Below are 20,220 nucleotides of genomic sequence, written 5' to 3'. Positions count from 1 at the left end.
AGTAAATCAGTTATTTTACCTCTGCTTATTAAAACTGTTTTATATGTTTTTTAGAAGCATTCTGCTGTGGCATCATCCTTAGGTCAATCCGCTCATTGTGAAGACCACATACCCATTCACACAACAACCTCTTCTCCATAATGTTCTTAACTCACAAGTAGACATGAACTGAAATCTGGATCCTTACTTGTTCACATGTATGATACTTTTTATGCCCCCACACAATAATGGTGTCTTCTCACAGTAATGTCCCCAATTGATGCCGATGTAATAATAATTGTATCCCCACTGTAATCCCCCATACAACATTCCTCCTATGCAATTTGTACCAATAAAAAAAATAAACTTGCCTCACCCCGGTGTCCCGATGAGTTGAGGTCCTTACTCCCCCATGCAATCTGAGGCACACAATGCAGGGAGATTGCTTGATGCCCTTTGAGCGCTATAGACCTCAGGTAGACCATAGCATGCAGTCTCTGACTAGCAAGAATAAATGACTCTGCCATCAAGCTGTTTGTCAGGAAGTTTGCCAACTTTTCCAATAAGTCTCCCCTATACCCGAGAGCTTCTCTGACATTCCTAAAGAGTTGTCAAGTATGGTAGAGCCACTGCAGGTGTCATTCTCGCTATGCCAGGCAGACATTTGCTGAAGTAACCTTCAGATTCCCATCAAGATTGGTGCATGTGTACTATTGCTACTTGGTGACATCTGTCTTGAATATCACATATATATTGTAGAGATTTATGATCTCAGGTAGGCATTGGGTAACGTTCACACAGTCAATGCGGTTTGGTCCAAACGTGCAGTTTTATTGCTTTCATAAATCTCCAAGGGATTCAAAACCAAATCTCTTCTGAGCACAAAGGTATAACAGCAAATAGTTCATTCAACAAGCACATATGTTAGCGTGGGCTCAAAAGAACAGATTGCAGTCCTTTATTCTGGAGCAAACTTTATATGCCGAAGAGGTACGGTCCTACAAGTCTTGGTATCACCTTCAGTCTGAGTTCCAGCGCCAAACAGAAGTGTCAACTCCGGGCACAGTTCACACTGAAGAATCTGCAGCTTCGACCTGACTTTCTGCAGCACCAGTGCACAGACTGCTCAGCTTTTATAGCTGACTTATGCAGTCTCCATTCAAAGAGAGATCCTGACTTGTGTCTCTCCCGGCTACAGCTCACAATTGGGTGCTCACTCGCTAGTTTCAACAAACAGCCCTCTGCTTAACATCCAGCAGACTGACCCAAGGTGAACCCATTTCCTGGTTCTTAATTAGTTGCATCTGGATAGCAATGACTAATACCTGCAGTGGTGGAATTTAACTATCCTACCTGGCTTTGCTACACCCCACCCCCCTCCTTTGCCCAAAGATTGGGGGGGGGTTGCTGTACACCATCTGCCAACACACAGAGCTTACAGGACTTTAAGTTGACCCAATCGGTAGGCTCATGTCTGGCCAATTGTGGAAAACAATTATTGGCTCCTGGGGAACACCATTTACACATTTCACACAGGGCTCTGCTACTTACAAATTAGGCCTCTTTCACACTTCAGTCTTTTAATGTCAGTCAAAATCCCTCAAAGTGTGAAAAAACGGATCCGTTGAAGATTGCAGAAAAACTGATGCACCGGATCCATTTTTTTGACGGATCCATCAAAGCTGCAGCTTTTGGAATTTAAAGGAACAGGATTCGAGAGAGCGAGAGAATTTTTCTGTGCCAGAACGGCTTTTGGGGTTAAATTAAATGAATGGAAATACTTCCAGGCATGCTCAGTTTAGACAACGGAATCTGTCACTGAATTCCGTCATGTGACGGACGGCGACGGATCCACCGCCAATAGGCCATCCGTCTTTTCAGCGCCGACAAAAAAACATTACTATGTCCGTTGTATCCAGATGAAATTCCGATGGATCCATCAAACGACAGATGCAACGGATGGCCATCCATTACAATCCGTCACTAATGCAAGCCTGAGAAAAAAACGGATTCCGCTAAAAAAAGGATACTTTTTAAAAAAAGGGCGGATTTCGACTGACGTCAAAAGACTGAAGTGTGAAAGAGGCCTTACACGCATAGCTCTAATGTATACATATTACAAAGGCACTGCTTACAACATGCTGTCTAGTACCATACGCAAATAAACACTGTAAGTAAACAGAGCTCACCAGACCATAGGATGCTGCCTTTTATAAAAAGATATATAAAACCAGGTAATCTGCTCACCTGAGTGATTTGGGTAGGCACAATGCCTGTGAAAGCTCAATAATCGTTGCTTCTGTCCCATGGCTGGGGGAATTTCACCAGGATGACTGAAGGAAAAGACAATTCCTGGTTTTGGGCTGTGCTAATTGAAAATGATGATCTTTGATCCAATATATAAAGAAGCTATTTTTACTCCACAATGCGTTTCCACTAGCGTTTTTCTCAAGTGTAAAAATCAAGGTACAGGTTGGTACCAAGGTAGTATTGGTTTTTACACTTGAAAAAATGCCAGTACAGGGTAGAAATGCGTTGTGGAATAAAAACCACTTCTTTATATATTGGAGCAAGGACCATCATTTCGGTTAGCACAGCCCAAAGATGTGAATTTTTTCTGTAAGCAAACATACAACACACAAAACTTGTACAAGTACCATATGTAATGGCTTGGTTTGAGGATTGGTGTGCGTGACTGCTTGTGTGCGTGTGACTGCATATTGTGAGCTTGCTCTTCTCTTAGCCAGCTGTCAAGCTGACTGCGTGTGTGTGAGTCTGCGTATTGTATGTGCACATATCTGCATTTTTCCACCTCCTGTAGTGTACACACCGGCTCCCAGCAATCAGTTGTACTTGCATGTTAAAGGCCCTGAATGTCGGCACTTCTGGGTCAAGGTGATATCAACAGCATGATCAGGTCATATGATCACACTGCTAATATCACTCTCCAGAAGTACAAAGAACCTTGGTATGGTATGCGCTCCAGTAGAGCTGAAGAAACCAAAGATTTATTGAAATTAGCGGGATGGAATTTTTTTATGTAAACAGTAATGGGAGAATCTGAGTAAATAGTATGGGGAACATGGGGCGAATGGATGCAGAAATAGTATTGGGGTGGGGGAGAATGGGTGTCGAAACAGTATGGGAGTGGGGGATTTTTAAGGAAATGGGGAGCAGGGAATGGAGAGCTAGGGGGGATTATGTGAGGAGACAGTATGGTCGGGAGGAATGTGTGAGGAGGCAGTTTGAAGAAAAGAGGGTGGATCAGTGAAGAGACAGTATGGTGAGTGTGGAATGTGTGAGGAAATGGTATGGGGAGAAGAGGGATGTGTGGAGACAGTATCGAGAGTGAGTGGGTAAATATGAAAGGAAGCCACATGGTGAGTAGGTGTGAATGTGTGAGGAAACAGTATGGGAAGAAAAGTGTGAGGGGGCACAGAATAGTGACTAGGTAGTATGTCGAATGGGGTGAGTAAGATGAGGGGACACTATAAAGGTTGTGCTGTATAAGGGGGACGCGGTGTGAGAAGACAGCGTGGAGGGTATGTATCATAAGAGGAACAATGTGAGGGTTATATTTCGTGCAGGGAACACTGAGGGGCAATTATTCAGGGGAACAAAGTAGGGCAGATATTTTTATTCGTAAGCATTATAATCACACTGCTATTTTTATGGGCACAGTGTCCTGATGTGCTGCAGAAAACCAAGGAAGTTGGAAGTCTGCGGATGTGAAAAGTTAACATGGTGTCTGGACAAGATGAAGAAGAAAAGAAAAAGAATAACTCCAATCCGAGAAGATGTCCTCTATAAGGTACCTGGATGCAAATGTTTTTGTGATACTGGCAACATCTCAACAGTACTGTGGTTCCTGTATAGTCCACAGTCTGATGATGGATGTTAACAAAAACTCCCACTGTCTTCATGCCATTATTAAGGACATACTGGGAGTTGTAGATTCAAGTACAAATTTATATCCAGCTGTCCTGACATTACAATTGATGTACCCTGAACTGATCGTGGTTTTGGTCATTTATTCATGTTCTACTGGTGGTCCTGGTAATGTATTCATCTACGGCTAATTGTTCTGGTGCTGTATTTCTGTACTGGTGGTGGATGTGGTTCTGTATTTCTGTACTGATGAGGGTTGTGATGTGTTTCTTTAGTGCTTTTGGTTCTGGTGATATATTTCTGCATTGATGAAGATTGTGATTCTGTGTTTCTGTGCTGATGGGGGTTCTAGTGATGTTGCCTCATTGCTAAGATCTCAATCTCCATATGCGCCGCCTCATTCGGCCATTTTCTCAGAGGCCACAGCTTCGAGGCAATGGAAGTACGCGAGCTCCGGGTTTACACAAAATGTCGCTGGAGCCCCCGCACTACCGAGTGCCGCCGAGCCTGCAGGACCAGCCTTGTGATAGGATTTCCTAGAGAGTACCGTTTCGCAGCAATGGATGTGCAGGGGCTTCGGGCTTTCACAAAATGTCGACAGAGCCCCCACACCACAGAGCACTGCCGAACCTGCCGCACCAGTCCGGGTCATATTATAGCCGGACCACCAAACACCCCCTGTGACCACGCTCCACCAGCGCTGCTGATCCCTCCAGGGTAAGCTGAATTCAGGACTGTAAGATGGACCCCCATTTGATGCATTAATTTTTTTCCCCATTTTCCTTCTGAAAATTTGGGGAGCGGCTTATGGTCCGGTACGTCTTATAGTCCGAAAAATATGGTACATTTAGTCCTTGCAGTGTTTTCTTTCTGCAACTTGAAAATCCAGTACGTCAGGATCTCATACTCCAATATAATTAACTTTCATTTTTGTTTCGGTAATACTCCATTTTTAATATATTGTTTATTTGTTATGTATGTTAGTTTTCCTTTATGTATATGGAATCAGAGATTGGTTTTGTTTGTTTTTTTTTGTGCGTTTTTTCTCTTGCCAATCAGCAAGTATTGATACACCTGTTTTATCATAGCAATGCATTTAAACCCCATGGCTCCTTCCTAACACAAACCATTAGTGATGAGCGAGTATGCTCATTACTTGAGATTTCCAAGCACGCTCGGGTGTTCTCTGAGTATTTGGGTGTGCTCGGAGATTTAGTTTGTGTCGCCGCAACTGCATGACTTGCGGCTGCTAGACAGCCTGAATACATATGGTGATTTCTCAACAAACAACCAATGTTGTCCTAAATGACTAATGATGATAAAGATAATCCACCTGTGTGTAATCAAGTCTCCGTATAAATGCACCTGCTCCGTGATAGTCTCAGGGTTCTGTTTGAAGCACAGAGAGCATCATGAAGACCAAGGAACACAACAGGCAGGTCCGTGATACGTTTGTGGAGAAGTTTAAAGCCGGATTTGGATACAAAATGATTTCCAAAACTTTAAACATCCCAAGGAGCACTGTGCAAGGAGATCATATTGAAATGGAAGGAGTATCATACCACTGCTAATCTACCAAAACCCGGCCGTCCCTCTAAACTTTCATCTCAAACAAGGAGAAGACTGATCAGAGATGCAGCCAAGAGGCCCATGATCACTCTGGATGAAATGCAGAGATCTACAGCTGATGAGGGACAGTCTGTCCATAGGACAACAATCAGTCAGTCGTACACTGCACAAATCTGGCCTTTATGGAAGAGTGGTAAGAAGAAAGCCATTTCTCAAAGATATCCATAAAAAGTGTTGTTTAAAGTTCGCAATAAGCCTCCTGAGAGACGCACCAAACATGTGGAAGAAGGTGCTCTGGTCAGATAAAACCAAACGATATGTTTGGCGTAAAGGCAACACAGCTCATCACGCTGAATACACCATCCCCACTGTCAAACATGGTGGTGGCAGCATCATGGTTTGGGCCTGTTTTTCTTCAGCAGGGACAGGGAAGATGGTTAAAATTGATGGGAAGATGGATGGAGCCAAATACAGGACCATTCTTGAAGAAAACCTGTTGGAGTCTGCAGAAGACCTGAGACTGGGACAGAGATTTGTCTTCCAACAAGACAATGATCCCAAACATAAAGCAAAATCTACAATCGAATGGGTCACAAATAAACGTATCCAGGTGTTAGAATTGCCAAGTCAAAGTCCAGACCTGAATCCAATCGAGAATCTGTGGAAATAGCTGAAAACTGCTGTTCACAAACGATCTCCATCAAACCTCTCTGAGCTCAAGATTTTTGCCAAGGAAGAATGGGCAAGAATTTCAGTATCTCGATGTACAAAACTGATAGAGACATACCCCAAGCTACTTGCAGCTGTAATTGCAGCAAAAGGTGGCGCAACAAAGTATTAAGTTAAAGGGGCCGAATAATATTGCACACCCCACTTTTCAGTTTTTGAATTTCCACAAACATTTAAAATAACCAGCAAATTTCATTCAACTTCAGGATTTTGTCCCACTTGTTGATTCTTCACCAAAAATTTATATTTTGTATCTTTATGTTTGAAGCATGATATGTGGGAAAAGGTTGAAAAGTTCCAGGGGGCCGAATACTTTCGCAAGGCACTGTACATCACTGGGGAGGACTAGGGGGCGTATATACAACACAGACATTGGCCATCGTGAGGATGGAATTCTTCAATGAATGCACATGCAGTGTACAGTAATGAATAGGGATGGGTGGACCGGTTGAAGTTCGGGTTCTGGTACCTGACGTTGAACTGTTTACAAAGTTCAGTTCAGGTACCAGAACAGTACCCAAACGCCACTGAAAATAATGGATACCCGATCTTCTTTCTCTCCCTTTTTCTCTCTCCCTCTTCAGCAGAAAGTCGTTGTCCGGTACAAGCCGAACACTTCTGTTTTTGCCCATCTCTACAGTAGTAGTGAAAGCTTCATGTCCATGCTTGCAGTGCCAGTGGGGGTTTAAAGGAATGGCAGCCGGAAAAAAAGCGTCTGCCAGCCTGAGCCCTTCAGTCCCCGGGAATTGCACAGAGCCATAGAAAAGGGCCAGAGGTTGCCCACCCCTGCTCTACAAACTTAAAACAATTGAACAATTGCAGCCAGCGACAAATATAATGGTATTTAATGGAGAAATACAAGCTTCTACATTTGGGAAAGGAAAATGAAAATGACATCTACAGAGTGGGAGGAATAGAACTAAGCAACAGCACATATGAAAAAGACTTGGGTATAATAATAGATCACAGATTGCACATGACTAAACTCTGTCATACAGCAGCAAAAAAAAGGCAAACAGTTCTGGGATGTATTAAGAGAAGCATAGAGTCTAGATCACGTGAAGTAATTATCCCACTCTACTCCTTGGTCTGTTCTCATCTGGGATACTGTGTCTAGTTCTGTCACATTTTAAAAAAGACATTGAAAAACTGGAGCAAGTTCAGAGAAGAGCTACCAGGATGATGAGCGGACTGCAGAGTATGTCCTACGAGGAACAAGTAAAGAATCTGGGAATGTTTAGCTTGCAAAAAAGAAGGCTAAGAGGAGACTTAACAGCTGTCTACAGCTATCTCAATGGCTGTCACATTGTAGAAGGATCATCATTATTCTCATTTGCACATGTAAACATGAGAAGCAATGTAATGAAACTGAAAGGGAGAAGATTAAGTTTAGATATTAGAAAATACTTTTTGACAGTGAGGGTGATCAATGAGTGGAGCATGTGAAAAATGAGGATGAATGAACTCATGGAGATCAACATTCAACACTGTGGAGACACCATCACATATTTCTCAACGCAGTGATTCTAGAGCAATGCCCCCATCCCTTATGGAAAATATGTAAAAACATGCAAAACACAAGCCGCGGAGACACCATCACATGTTTCTCAACGCAAGCAATGACTAGCCAGGTCTTTCCCCGGGAAGGAACAACCACGGGAAGGGCAGTCTCCAATGAAGGAAACCACCTATGCCAAAACATGGTATCCATCCACAGACAGCTGTTTCGGGGTATTGCCCCTCATCAGTGTGGAGTAGGAAACTGACCAGTAGGAGCAATGTCTAGTAGAAGACTGTGAAAAATGAGGATGAATGAACTCATGGAGATCAACATCCAACACTGCTGAGACACCATCACGTTTCTCAACGCAGTGATTCTAGAGCAATGCCCCCATCCCTTATGGGAGATATGTAAAAACAAGCAAAGCACAAGCCAATGAAGGAAACCACCTATGTTTCCTACTCCACACTGATGAGGGGCAATACCCTGAAACATCTGTCTGTGGATGGATACCATGTTTTGGCATAGGTGGTTTCCTTCATTGGAGACTGCCCTTCTCGTGGCTGTTCCTTTCCGGGGAAAGACCTGGCTAGTCATTGCTTGCGTTGAGAAACATGTGATGGTGTCTCCGCGGCTTGTGTTTTGCAATGAGTGGAACAGGCTGCCACAAGAGGTGGTGATTTCTCCTTCAGTGGAAGTCTTCAAACAGAGGCTGGACAGACATCTGTCTGGGATGGATTAATGAATCCTGCTTTGAGCAGGGGGTTGGACACTATCACCCTGGAGGTCCCTTCCAACTCTAACATTCTATAATTCTATGACACATAAGTATGATGGACTCCACATTTTCCACCCCCAACACACACACACACACACTGATGGACTCCGCAACCCTCCCCCACACACAGTATGATGGACTCCACAACCCGCACATACACCGTATAATTGAGTCCACAGCTCCATACCCTCCACATACACAGCATGATAGACTCCACAGCCCCCCACACAGTATGATGGCCACCACAACCCCCCACACCCACACACAGAATGATTGACTCCACAATCCCTCCCATGCTCATAGTATGATGGATTCCACAGTTTCCCCCTCCCAACTGTCCCCCAGACAGTCCCCCATAATTTTTAAAGTAGTGACTAACAATTGAGGGAAAAAAAGTTCCTCGATGCTTTGGTTTCCACTAGAGTTGGTGAGATCTCCTTCAATGGATGTCTTTGAACAGAGGCTGGACAGACATCTGTCTGGGATGGTTTAGTGAATCCTGCACTGAGCAGAGGGTTGGACACTGACCCTGGAGGTCCCTTCCAATTCTTGCAGTCTATGGTTCTATGTAGTTAACCTAATGTTGGTTTTATCTTCTGTGTGGGAAACATAACATTGTTGGTCTTGGACAGCTACTTGTAAAGTTTCTCTAATAAAACCCTTTTTGAAACTGAATAATAGTTATCAGATTATTGCTTGTGGACATTCACAGGCAAATTGTTAACCCCTTAAGGACGGGGGTTATTTTCGCTTTTGTTTTTCGCTCCCTTTCTTCCCAGAGCCATAACTTTTTTATTTTTCCATCAATATGGCCATGTGAGGGCTTATTTTTTGCAGGACGAGTTGTACTTTTGAAAAACACCATTGATTTTACCATGTCATGTACTACAAAACAGGAAAAAAATTCCAAGTGCGGTGAAATTGCAAAAAAAGTGCAATCCCACACTTGTTGTTTGCTTGTTTTTTTTGCTAGGTTCACTAAATGCTAAAACTGACCCACCATTATAATTCGCCAGGTCATTGCGAGTTCACAGACACCAAACATGTCTAGGTTCTTTTTTATCTAAGTGGTGAAAAAAAAATCCAAAGTTTGCTAAAAAAAAACCAAAAAAACACCATTTTCCAAGACCCATAGCGTCTCCATTTTTCGTGATCTGGGGTCGGGTGAGGGCTTATTTTTTGCGTGCCGAGCTGACATTTTTAATACCACTTTTATGCAGACACGTTCTTTTGATCGCCCGTTATTGCATTTTAATGCATTGTCACAGAGATTAAAAAAAAACGTAATTCTGGGGTTTTGATTTTTTTTCTCGCTACATCGTTTAGCGATCGGGTTAATGCTTTTTTTTATTGATAGATCGGGCGATTCTGAATGCGGCAATACCAAATATGTGTGTGTGATTTTTTCTTTTATTGTTTTATTTTGAATAGGGCGAAAGGGGGGTGATTTGAACTTTTATATATTTTTTATTTTTTTAATATTTTTTAAAATACTTTTTTTTAAATTTTGTCATGCTTCAATAGCCTCCATGGGAGGCTAGAAGTATGCCATACTTGATCGGTTCTGCCATACTTGATCGATGAGCAGATCGCCCATATGTAGCAGAATTACTGCATAGCTATGAGCGCCGACCACCGGGTGGCGTTCATAGCAAAGCGGCATCAACAATCATAGAGGTCTCCAAGAGACCTCTGGTTGTTATGCCAATGCATCACTGACCCCGGATCACGTGACGGGGGTCAGTGATGACCTCATTTCCGACCCGGCGGCCGGAAGCGCCGGTTAAACGCTGTTGTCAGCATTTGACAGCGGCGTTTAACGGGTTAATAGGTGCAGGTGGATCGCGATTCCACCTGCGCCTATTGCGGGCACATGTCAGCTGTTCAAAACAGCTGACATGTCCCGGCTTTGATACGGGCTCAGTGCTGGAGCCCTCATCAAAGCAGGGGAGAAGTCCAATGACGGACTGTGTCCGTCATTGGACATTAAGGGGTTAAGGCTCCTGGTAGTGGTGAAATTTACCATAAAAAGCAGTAAAATACACATAACTGTTCCCTCACTGAACTTGTACTAAAGCAGCTACACTTGTCTTGACCTCTGTGGCCATCGACCACTCCAGCATCTGCACAGCTTTTTCACTATGAACTTTTTTCAGCTCTTATGTCAGATGTTCCCTGCAGCTGAGAACAGAAATGCTTCTATCTGTGCTGCTTTATAATATTTAATGAGTCATAAATTATCATTTACATCATAAATGTAATTACATATCACATAGGTAACTGAAGGTGAACTGCTACTGTTGTGATTTTTGTTGTTCTTACAACAGTCCCGACTAGCCCCTCCAAAATGGCAGAGTTTGGGCAGGACAGGTTGTGGCAAGACCAACTTGGTAAATTCATCAAACCTGATGCGTAACTAACAATAGAAATGTACTCCAGTCCTTGGCTGGAGTAACATTTTTGTTGGAGGCGGACAGCAGATGTAAAATACAACTAATTTGGTTGCATGCGCTTCTTAATTAGACGCATCTTACTTTAGCAGTCCCATTCATTAAGACTGGCATGCAAAACGTATGTAGTGTGCGGCCACACAGAGTCTTGAAACTGCCCAGGAACTTGTGGGGCGGAAAGTCTGAAAGTGAAGAGGACACAAGAACGATGGTAATTAAGTTAAGGTCTGAAATTATTTGAGGTCTGATGTGATCAAAAAAGACCACTCCTATTCTCTCAGCAACCCGCCGTTTACATATCAGCCCATGAAGCACTCGGTCGACTTCTCTGCATAAATAGACGCCAAGCACACAGCGCTATGCAAACAAAAAGAATCATTCATATTTAGCCAAAATACATCATGTATCCGCATTCATGTCTCTGTGTGTTTGTAACTAGAGATGAGCAAATTGTTCAGATTCGGTTCCGAATATGATCGGAATCGAATATTGTTTTTGCGATACTCATCAAAAACAGCTGAACATCATTAGAGTCAATGGGAGTAGAAATTACCGAATATGTTCGGAACTGATCATCAAACATACATTTGGCACGAATATTGTTCGGATATGGCTCTATTATGTCAAAATCAGGTTCGGGGACAAAATCCAAACAAATTCACACATCTCTACTTGTAACTACGGCAGAGTGGGCAGCACACGATAAGTCAAAGATTCACCGTAAAAAAAAGTTTGCATTACCAATTGTCACCATATGATGTCACTGTTGTGCAACAAACCAGAGGCCACGTTCCCAACACTTCGATTCTACATTTGTGGTATGTTTAATGCGCAAGCTGAAAATGTAGTAGAAATCTGCAATTCTGCGCTACTGTCTGCTTACTGCCATACATTTCTATACTAAATACAGAATGTCTACATATCACTTAGATTTGAGCAGAAAATTAAATAGTTGAGTTTATAACATAAAGTAACACTTTGCATCCATGTTGCAACCATTGTGTGCTTTTCTAAAACTGCTGTAAAACTGCAGCATTTTTGCCACAATTTCAGAAGCCATCAGCAAAAAGCATAGCTGCAATGTGTGGCCTCCACACTATTCGATAAATGAATCAATACATCCTGGCGGTTCCCTTATTGTTGATCGATCTGGCGTGGGAGTGTGTGGTCATCAGGGTCCATTACCCACTGCAAAGCTCTGGCTCTCCTTCACCGGGAGGAGAAGCACTCCAGGCAGAGTTCCTAGGTCCACTGGAGTGGATGCTGTGGGCATGACTGGCTCTCCATGAGCTTCAGTAAGGGGAGGGCACCGATCCTTTACTCTACTTTTGGCCTTTTGGGCAGGATGGTTGGGGAAAAGTTTCTTGGGGTCCCTTCTCATTGACAATGGGCTGCAGTAGGCCGTATACTTGGGCTCTTTTTTGTGGCCCTGTTCAATTTTTTTTAAGGGCAATTGGGTGAAGAGCACAAACTTGGGTTCTTAAAAACGCAAAACCCACAGCTACTCCTCTAAGTTTAGCAAATGATGGGCGGCTTGGCATTCAGACAGTTGTAAACTTTATTTTTCTGTCCTTAGTTTTGAACTAGATAGATATAAACAAGGGGAGCTCCCTGTGTAACAACAGATAAGGGTGACTTGGAAGGTTGGTCACTCACCTTTCAGGTTGCGTGAAGTGTAGTGTAATCCAATCGTGGTGGCTGCTCTGGTCGCTGTACTCACACCACATGAAGAGAGGACATAACAAGTAAAGGAGAGAGGAGTGTGGTGGGTCCCCGGTGCCGCTGTGACAGAGGTCAATGCCAATTTATTGCAACGTGTTTCAGAGTAGAGCCTTCTCCTCTCTCCTTTACTAATTCTGAACTAGAGAACAAAGTGTACAGAATCCATCTGTGTTCCAGGAACCACAGCGCTGTCATAGATATTTAACCCTCTGCTTTTGTGGTACTATGTGGCCTTTATTCTTTCCATGGGACATTTATTCGTTTTGTACATCTCTTATATAAAATTCTGCATTCTGTTTGTGCTGCTCTTATTCTGTGACGGTCTTATTTAACCATTGATTCTTAGTACCGTCTGTAAGTCTCTGGCGTCTTGTGCTGTCATTGACGGCCCTGCTGCAGATGTACGACAACACACAGCAGTACGCTGCCACCATTCCCATGCACTATAAAATTACAGAGCTTAGGTTTAAAGCTCATGTCAGCCTGCTGTAAAAGTGTAGTAGGCCGTCGTAAATGGAATAATGAAAACATCATAACATCTTGCAGATCGCTGGAATGATCACAGCAGCGTGAGGTAATTTTGCTGATGTTGTAGGTGTAAAACAGTGACCAGACGGTTTATGAGGACATGACTGGATGTGACCAGGATAAGAAGAAAGATGGGGTGCACCACAAGTTACAGAGAATTGACAGCAGCTCAAGTTTCTACATCTAACTTTCCTTTCACCATCTCTTACACACCATCTTCTATCCATGTGGCTGAAATTCTATTTAGTTATTGGATAAGATGTAACATTGGCTCTGAAAGGTGTGAGAGGCAATTGTGGGATGCAGCTGCTCTAAGAGACCAAAAATACCCATTATGACAGGCCGCTGACGGCAATTGGTGAGGGAGCATTGGGAGCACCGCTGAATTGCCAGGCAGCAGCTGAAGTGGATGAAATGTTGACCTCTCTTGCTGCCAGCATGTCACTAGCTCAGGAGAAGGATGGAAGCCACATGTAAACTCCAGATGCAGCGACATGTCAATGTGGGCAAGGAGCCCATCAGTACTTGTGGGCCTGTTTCATTTCTGAGGCCTGAGTAAGCAGAGCAGTGACTCTGTATACAGCTGAGCTATGGCCTAATAAGGGAAGTGATGCGATACCTTGCCTAAAAGGAGTGTACACCCTTTCTTGTATGTCCTCCTCTACTGGGCTATGCTGGACGGTCTAGTGCGGGGACAGTGGTGACGTGTGTTGCGGTGGCTCTAGTTAAATATCTGGGATGTATACAGGAGACGAAGGGTTGAACCCTGGCAATGAGTGCAGGCCATAAAGGGAATCTGTCTTGAGGGTTTTGCTGTTCTGAGAGCAGCATAATGTAGAGACAGAGACCCTGTGACAGTGATGTATCACTTACTGGGCTACTTTCTGCTTTTTTGATAACATGACTGTTTTATCAGTGTCACGTGGACCCGTCCTGTGTGACGCGACCTATAGGCCGGTAACTCAGACAACAAGACACGGCATGTGTAACTGAAACAGCCAGACACGGGGAAAGGGGCAACAGTTACAACGGTGGGCCCTGCGATAGGGAACTGGGACGTGGAGACCTTATGCACTCCCCTGAGTCAGTGTCCCTGCACTCCTAACGATCCCTAGGCCGGTTCTGCACCAGGCGCCGATCAGGATGCCTATCACCCTAGCACTCCCTACACCTATCCCTTCCTAGGGAGCTGGGTGGTGCAGGCACTGGCCCCACCGCTGTACTAATACACACCAGGGAAAAATACAAACAGGGGAAACACAAAAAGATTTATCTTGCTCTGCTGCAGCACCAGGCAGCACAGTGCATCACCGGATTAACTTTTCGCAGTGGCTCGACACCTCAGAGCCAGTTTCCACCTTCACCATCTCACTCTGCTGCGGACACCGGGCAGCCAGAGTTCAACACCGGTTTCAGCAGTGGCTCCAACCTTCAAGCCAGCTGCTAACTTCACCAGGTTTCTGCAGTGGCTTCTCACTTCGGCCAGCTGCTCCCTTCACCGTGGTTGGAATCCCAAAAAGACAATATCACCAACCCCTGCTCATAGACCATGTGACCCTATATAGAAAAGGGAATGGTCAAATGATCAGGGGCTAAAGGCTGCTATAAACCCAGTGACCACCGGGGGCAAAAGGCAAAGCAAAGAAAACATCAAGTGCAATGACCCTAATGGCCACCGGGGGCAAAACTAGAACTGAAACCACCACAGTGCAAGAAAAAAAAGGTTACTAGTGCATTTTATCTGTCATGATCCAGCATGGATCATGACAATCAGCAGGAGATTATCATTAGAGAGGTTGGTAAACCTCATGCCAGGTAGTTCTACATATTCATCAGCTCTATGTAACCGTGCCTCATCACCAATTGTCATCTTTCTGCTTATGCGCAGTGTATACAGAAAGCTGCCAATCAGTGATGTGGGCGGGTTATACAGAGCTCCGCATTCACAGAACTGGAAGATATAAACTGCAGCAAGCAGCCCAGTAAGTGAAAAAAACAGAAGAAACGGCACCAAACTGTTGACTGCAATCTGAATCAGTCCTTAATATGAAGCATGCCACAAAATGTTGAGCTAGGTGGTGCATGAAAATGTGTTGAAGATCAAGTGTGTTCAATATTGAAAAAAGAAACAGCACTCACCATTGCTTCTTAAAAAAAGGTTAATATCCTATATTACATCTGGACAATCCTTTAACATGCAGGGGGAGCGGGGAAGTAAAGGAGGACAACAGCAGTTTTGCGTCTAGCACTGCGCTTCTGCGGGGCCAAGCCCAGTAAGTGATGCATAGCTCTGCCCCTACATTATGCTGTGCCACAGCAGCACTTCTAGTTCTTCAAAGCCCAATTTTTGACAATAGCAGGAAAATAAACTTACACTTACTACACCCCAATATTAACTGTTGCTGGAAACTTCACAAACAGTTGAGCAACCTCTGCTATGCTTTTATATAAATCTATAGACGTTCTAGAACTAGTGTTGCTGACAATGGCTTGCTGGCATGCCCTACATAAAAAAAATAGCCTTTTATAGATATGTACAAGGAAAGTTGGTTGCTCTGACAAATTTTCTGTCTTGAAACCAAAGAATCCCAATCTGACAGAATGAATTGCACATTATAATATGCAGTTAGGAGTCAAAGTATGGGTTCACATAGTGTTTGCCCCTACGTTCAGTAGCTCTGTCGGGGCTTACATCCAAAACCCTGCAATACCGAATATGCGTTGATGAAGTCATTGAGTATAATGATGCAGACGGAGTCACCGTGTGCTCTGTCATGCAACATTTTCAGCTGTGTACGCCTAACTGAGGCAGGCAGCAAGACAGGTCACACATGATTTACATTGAGGTATATTGGGGAAACATCAAGTGTGATCTGAGGCCAAAGACTCAACAAAACTAGTTGCCACATTGCAGCTCTACTTGTGAGTAATTGTAATGCAGGTGTCTGGATGCAACGCACAGATAATGCAAGGCAAGAATGGTCAGTGAATGATATATGGTAAATACAATAGTAATTTACAGTAATTCTATATAGTTGATGATAAGGCAAATCAAACAATAAACCAATTAACGATACGAGTGAAATAGTAACGAAAGTTCACTATATAATAATAATGTCCTTTTTCCGAAGGCGGTATGCCCATTCACAGGAGTTACCACGTAGATTCTCTCTTTCTCTCCAGCCCTAGTGGGGTCACCTGGTTTTCCCGCTGGGCTGCAAGTCTATCTGATGGAGTCTATTAAAGCGCGTTGAGCCTCCCATGCAGCAAAAAAAAAAAAACCCTCCTAACCTGCTGTCCTTACCCCGGTAACCGCATGTTAAAACTGGACATGACAGCCCTACTCACTTGCGCTGTCTCTCTGAAATCGCAGATGTGCCTTTCTAGTCGTCATCTCCTAGCAGATATTTGCTGCTTAACCTTTGGCGAATGTCTCCTGGGCCTGGAGCGGAAAGAAATGGAGCTCAGGGCTTGACAGGCGGCTTCTGGATTCTGTGTCTTGACCAGCATATGGCACAGATCCTGGTCTTGACCGTTGTAGTCGGAGCTCTAGATCTTCCTAGACGTAGTCTGACCCTTGTTAGGTAGTGACTGGCACCCAGGTGGCACAGACTTTCCGCTGAGGCCTGTCAGGCTGGCTTCAGTCCCATCCCTGGTCCGCATCTGCTCCTCTTTAGGCGTCAAATCTGCCTGCGGTTTCGCAAGCAGGGCTTTTATATCTTAGAACTCTGTCCTGTGAGTTACCTGACCAGGTCCAGCACACCAAGCTGCTCCCAACAAATTGGTCTTTTCTCACTTTGATCACATCCCGGAAGGCATCTTCAGGGGTATCATAGCTTCCTCTTACATTATAACAAATCACAGACAAGTCACACACCTATTTTCGGTCGCATACCTTGACTAAGATCTCCTGTCACATAATTAGTATCGCCACATTGGCCTAACCCTGTTGTTGGGACCACACAATCTTGAGAACAATAGGGAAGTGAATACAAACTATGCAAATTATGCAATTATAAAACCATTGTAAAATTAGGTGAGCTGTACTAACAATGATTTACCTATCTGCATAAATCCTATGTATTTTTTTTTTTTTTTTACAAATTATCATTACTAATCATTTAACTAGTATGCATGGTACATTCAGTTTGTTTTAAAGAACACAGTTTCACAAGGATGGCTGCAGAGAAAAATAAATTCCTTTTATTTGAATTCTGAAATTGAACATTTCTAGTAGTGTATTTCTTTTCATGCCTGCAGCTTTGATGGATAAGCAGAAAAACAAATATATTTTATTTTAATTAAGATCGTGGCTCTGAATTGGTTTACATTTAATTCAATGCAAATTTATAATCAATTAAGTTAAAGCAATCTAGTGCCTACTTTTATTTGAAAGCCAATCACAAATGTGAAGAAGAAAATCATGATTTTTCTGTAAAACAATATTGCACATTAAAGCTGTTATGAAAACACTGGTAAAGATTTGCTATTTACATTGATTTACTAAGTTCTATTCAAATGGAGTATCAGATCAAATAAATAGCTTTTCTTCTCCGTATATTCAAGGGGTTTTACAACAGATTTAAACAATGAAAACATTAACCACAGCAGTAAAGTGGTGACCACACAGATATCACCACAGTGGTCACTGTTAAGACCCTTCCACGTGGGCCAATATAATCAGCTGAATGAATGTTCATAAGATTTCTCCCTCTTGATCTTTGGTTAGAGTAAACATGACACCAATAAGCTGACGAATGAGCAAAACGCCCGTCCAAAGGCTGAGTGACCTATAAATCTTTGCAAATCAATATGCTAACTGGATACGGACACAACGTTTTTATGAATGGTTGTTCTGCTCCTATACTGATTTTATCAGCCCATTTTAAGGAGAATTTTTTTATTACGGTAAGTCAAAAGTGCCCCGTTTTGCTCCTCTTTCCTGCTGTTTCCCGGAGTACTCTGTTTTTGTTTGTTTTTTCTAAATCTGCTATAAATTTCCAGATATATGGACCTTTTTATTTAGTTATCGTTTTTGTGGTATATACAGAGCAGCCTAAGGACACCACGTCTCCCCCAGAGAATCCGGTGTGACACAGAAAAAAATAATGTGTATGCAAAAAAATAATGGAGGTTTCTCAAGTGTCTCCTAGCAAGCAGTCAGTGAATAACAGAACTTGGATGCAACTAGGATGCCATCAGTGTACTGTCCGGGGAATTCAAGGACTCGTAGACCTGAATGGGTAAGTTTGAGCCATAACGGAAATTAAAAAAACAGACATTTCTTTACTTTTCTGTGGACACCTGATCTACAAAAAACAGGGACATGTGAACACCCCCATATGTCATAACGGGTAAGAGTTCTTTCGATAAAACACATAGAACACCTACATGAATATCCAAACACAAAAGGAGATAAGGTGGAAACAAAAAAAAACTTAAAAACTGTGGGAAGCAGTAATATGTCTCAATCACAAGACAGACAGAACACTGGAAATATATTTTCTATGCACCTCCACTTGGTGCAGAGTTGCCCCACAACCTAAGACACCATGTCCAGGGTAAAGCCAAATGTTATTCTTTTCTCTCATGTCTGAATGAGACATTAGGCTACAGTGGCCACATATAATGGCCACATGGGATAATGTTTGGACACTTTACGAGACTTCATAAACCCGTAATTTGTTTTCTGATGAATTTCCACAAGAGATTTAAAAAATGTTTGTGACAAATGTCGGAATGGCATTATACTTAAAGATTTCCCCTGACTCACATCCTGTGGACTGAGGGCTATGAAACTTGGCACAGTTATTAGTCCTTCTCTACAGAGGTGCCACCTAGGGGGACACATTTCTCCCATCTCTTAAAACAACTGTAAACCTCTCTTGTAGAAGTCGACAGGTTGTTCCAAAAGTCATGTCGTGCCTTCGGAAATCAGAGTATCATCATCTGAAAAATGCTTGCCCTTCAAAAATATCTTCATTGTTGGAAAGAGGTGGAAGTCCAATGGTGTGAGTGTGAGCAGGCTGCGGTATGCAGTGAGGCAGCAGAGGCAGAGCAAGGGTTAAAGGATTTAATTAACAGGGACTACTCCACGCAGGGAGATAAAGCAATTTAAATGAGGGAGCAGGTGATTAAACGCAGGGCATATGATGGGGGTAAATAGCAGTAAATATAACAACAGAAGTTCTTTTGGTTGACTTATCTTGTAGGTCAGTTCTTGGGTCGTGGATGTTGCTGAACTGAAGATGGCGCCCACAACGGCGGGCTCAATGCTGATCCAATGAAGTCCTATGGATAATGACGATCCATCTTCTGGCGGCAGCGGTTGGCTTCCAGTACCTTCTGCTGAGCCTTTAGTCCATCTACTGATACAGCCAAGAGGGTCTAGGTCTCAACACTCTCCAGGTTTAACGTAGACCGATGAACTTATACAGGGGAATTAGGGCACAGCTTATGGTCCCACACTGAGTCTCTCTGAGGTGATGCGTGCGTGGTACTCACGAGTCCTGAGCGTTTGGCACCTTGCTTCAGTGTGACCAATGGGCATCCTGCACGTCACTCCTGGCGGACGCTGCTAGTCAGGTGAGGATCTGCAGGCTTGAGGGCCAGAGCACTCACTTCTCCCTGCCTCGCATGGTCTGTTCGCGCCGAAACTAAACTAAGGACTTCCATGCGCACTGTGGCTGCAGCCGCTTAGCCACACCCGCTACTCCCGGATGTGTCAGTTTGTCCGGTCTCATTAGCTCAACAGAGGAGACAGCCCTGACAGTTCTGGACCCGGCACAGAACAGGTACCCATGGCCCAGTCTTTCTTACATGAGGTGAATAAAGGGCATGCGGTAGAATTTCAAAGCCACAGGAGCATGCTTCCATTTGGGCAACATGTGAGTTGTGAACTGGTACATTGTCTTGCAGAAGGCAGACACCTTTGGTGAGCATTCCACGGTTCTTGGCTTTGATGGCCTCCTGCAATTTCCAAAGCAGTGAAGCATAGTATGCCCCAGTGATCATGGTACCCTTTGCTAGGAAATCCATGAATACTACTACGTTCTGGTCCTAAAATACTGTTAGCA

General features: G+C 43.5%; 1 long non-coding RNA gene across 1 annotated transcript in view; it reads right to left on the bottom strand.

Moving 5' to 3' along the window:
* Positions 1 to 16,920, bottom strand: part of LOC141080646 (uncharacterized) — a 30,550-nt gene extending 13,630 nt beyond the window's left edge. Inside the window, exon 1 of the long non-coding RNA XR_012228980.1 lies at positions 16,493 to 16,920. This is a non-coding gene — a long non-coding RNA (uncharacterized lncRNA). The remainder of the gene's footprint in view (positions 1 to 16,492) is intronic.
* Positions 16,921 to 20,220: the final 3,300 nt, after the last annotated feature.

Source organism: Dendrobates tinctorius, unplaced genomic scaffold, assembly GCF_039654945.1.
Source record: "Dendrobates tinctorius isolate UK_male_01 unplaced genomic scaffold, ASM3965494v1 ptg000016l, whole genome shotgun sequence".
Lineage (NCBI taxonomy): Eukaryota > Metazoa > Chordata > Amphibia > Anura > Dendrobatidae > Dendrobates > Dendrobates tinctorius.
Note: the sequence above shows the minus strand (reverse complement) of the source record. Positions and strands in the feature narration are given on the sequence as shown.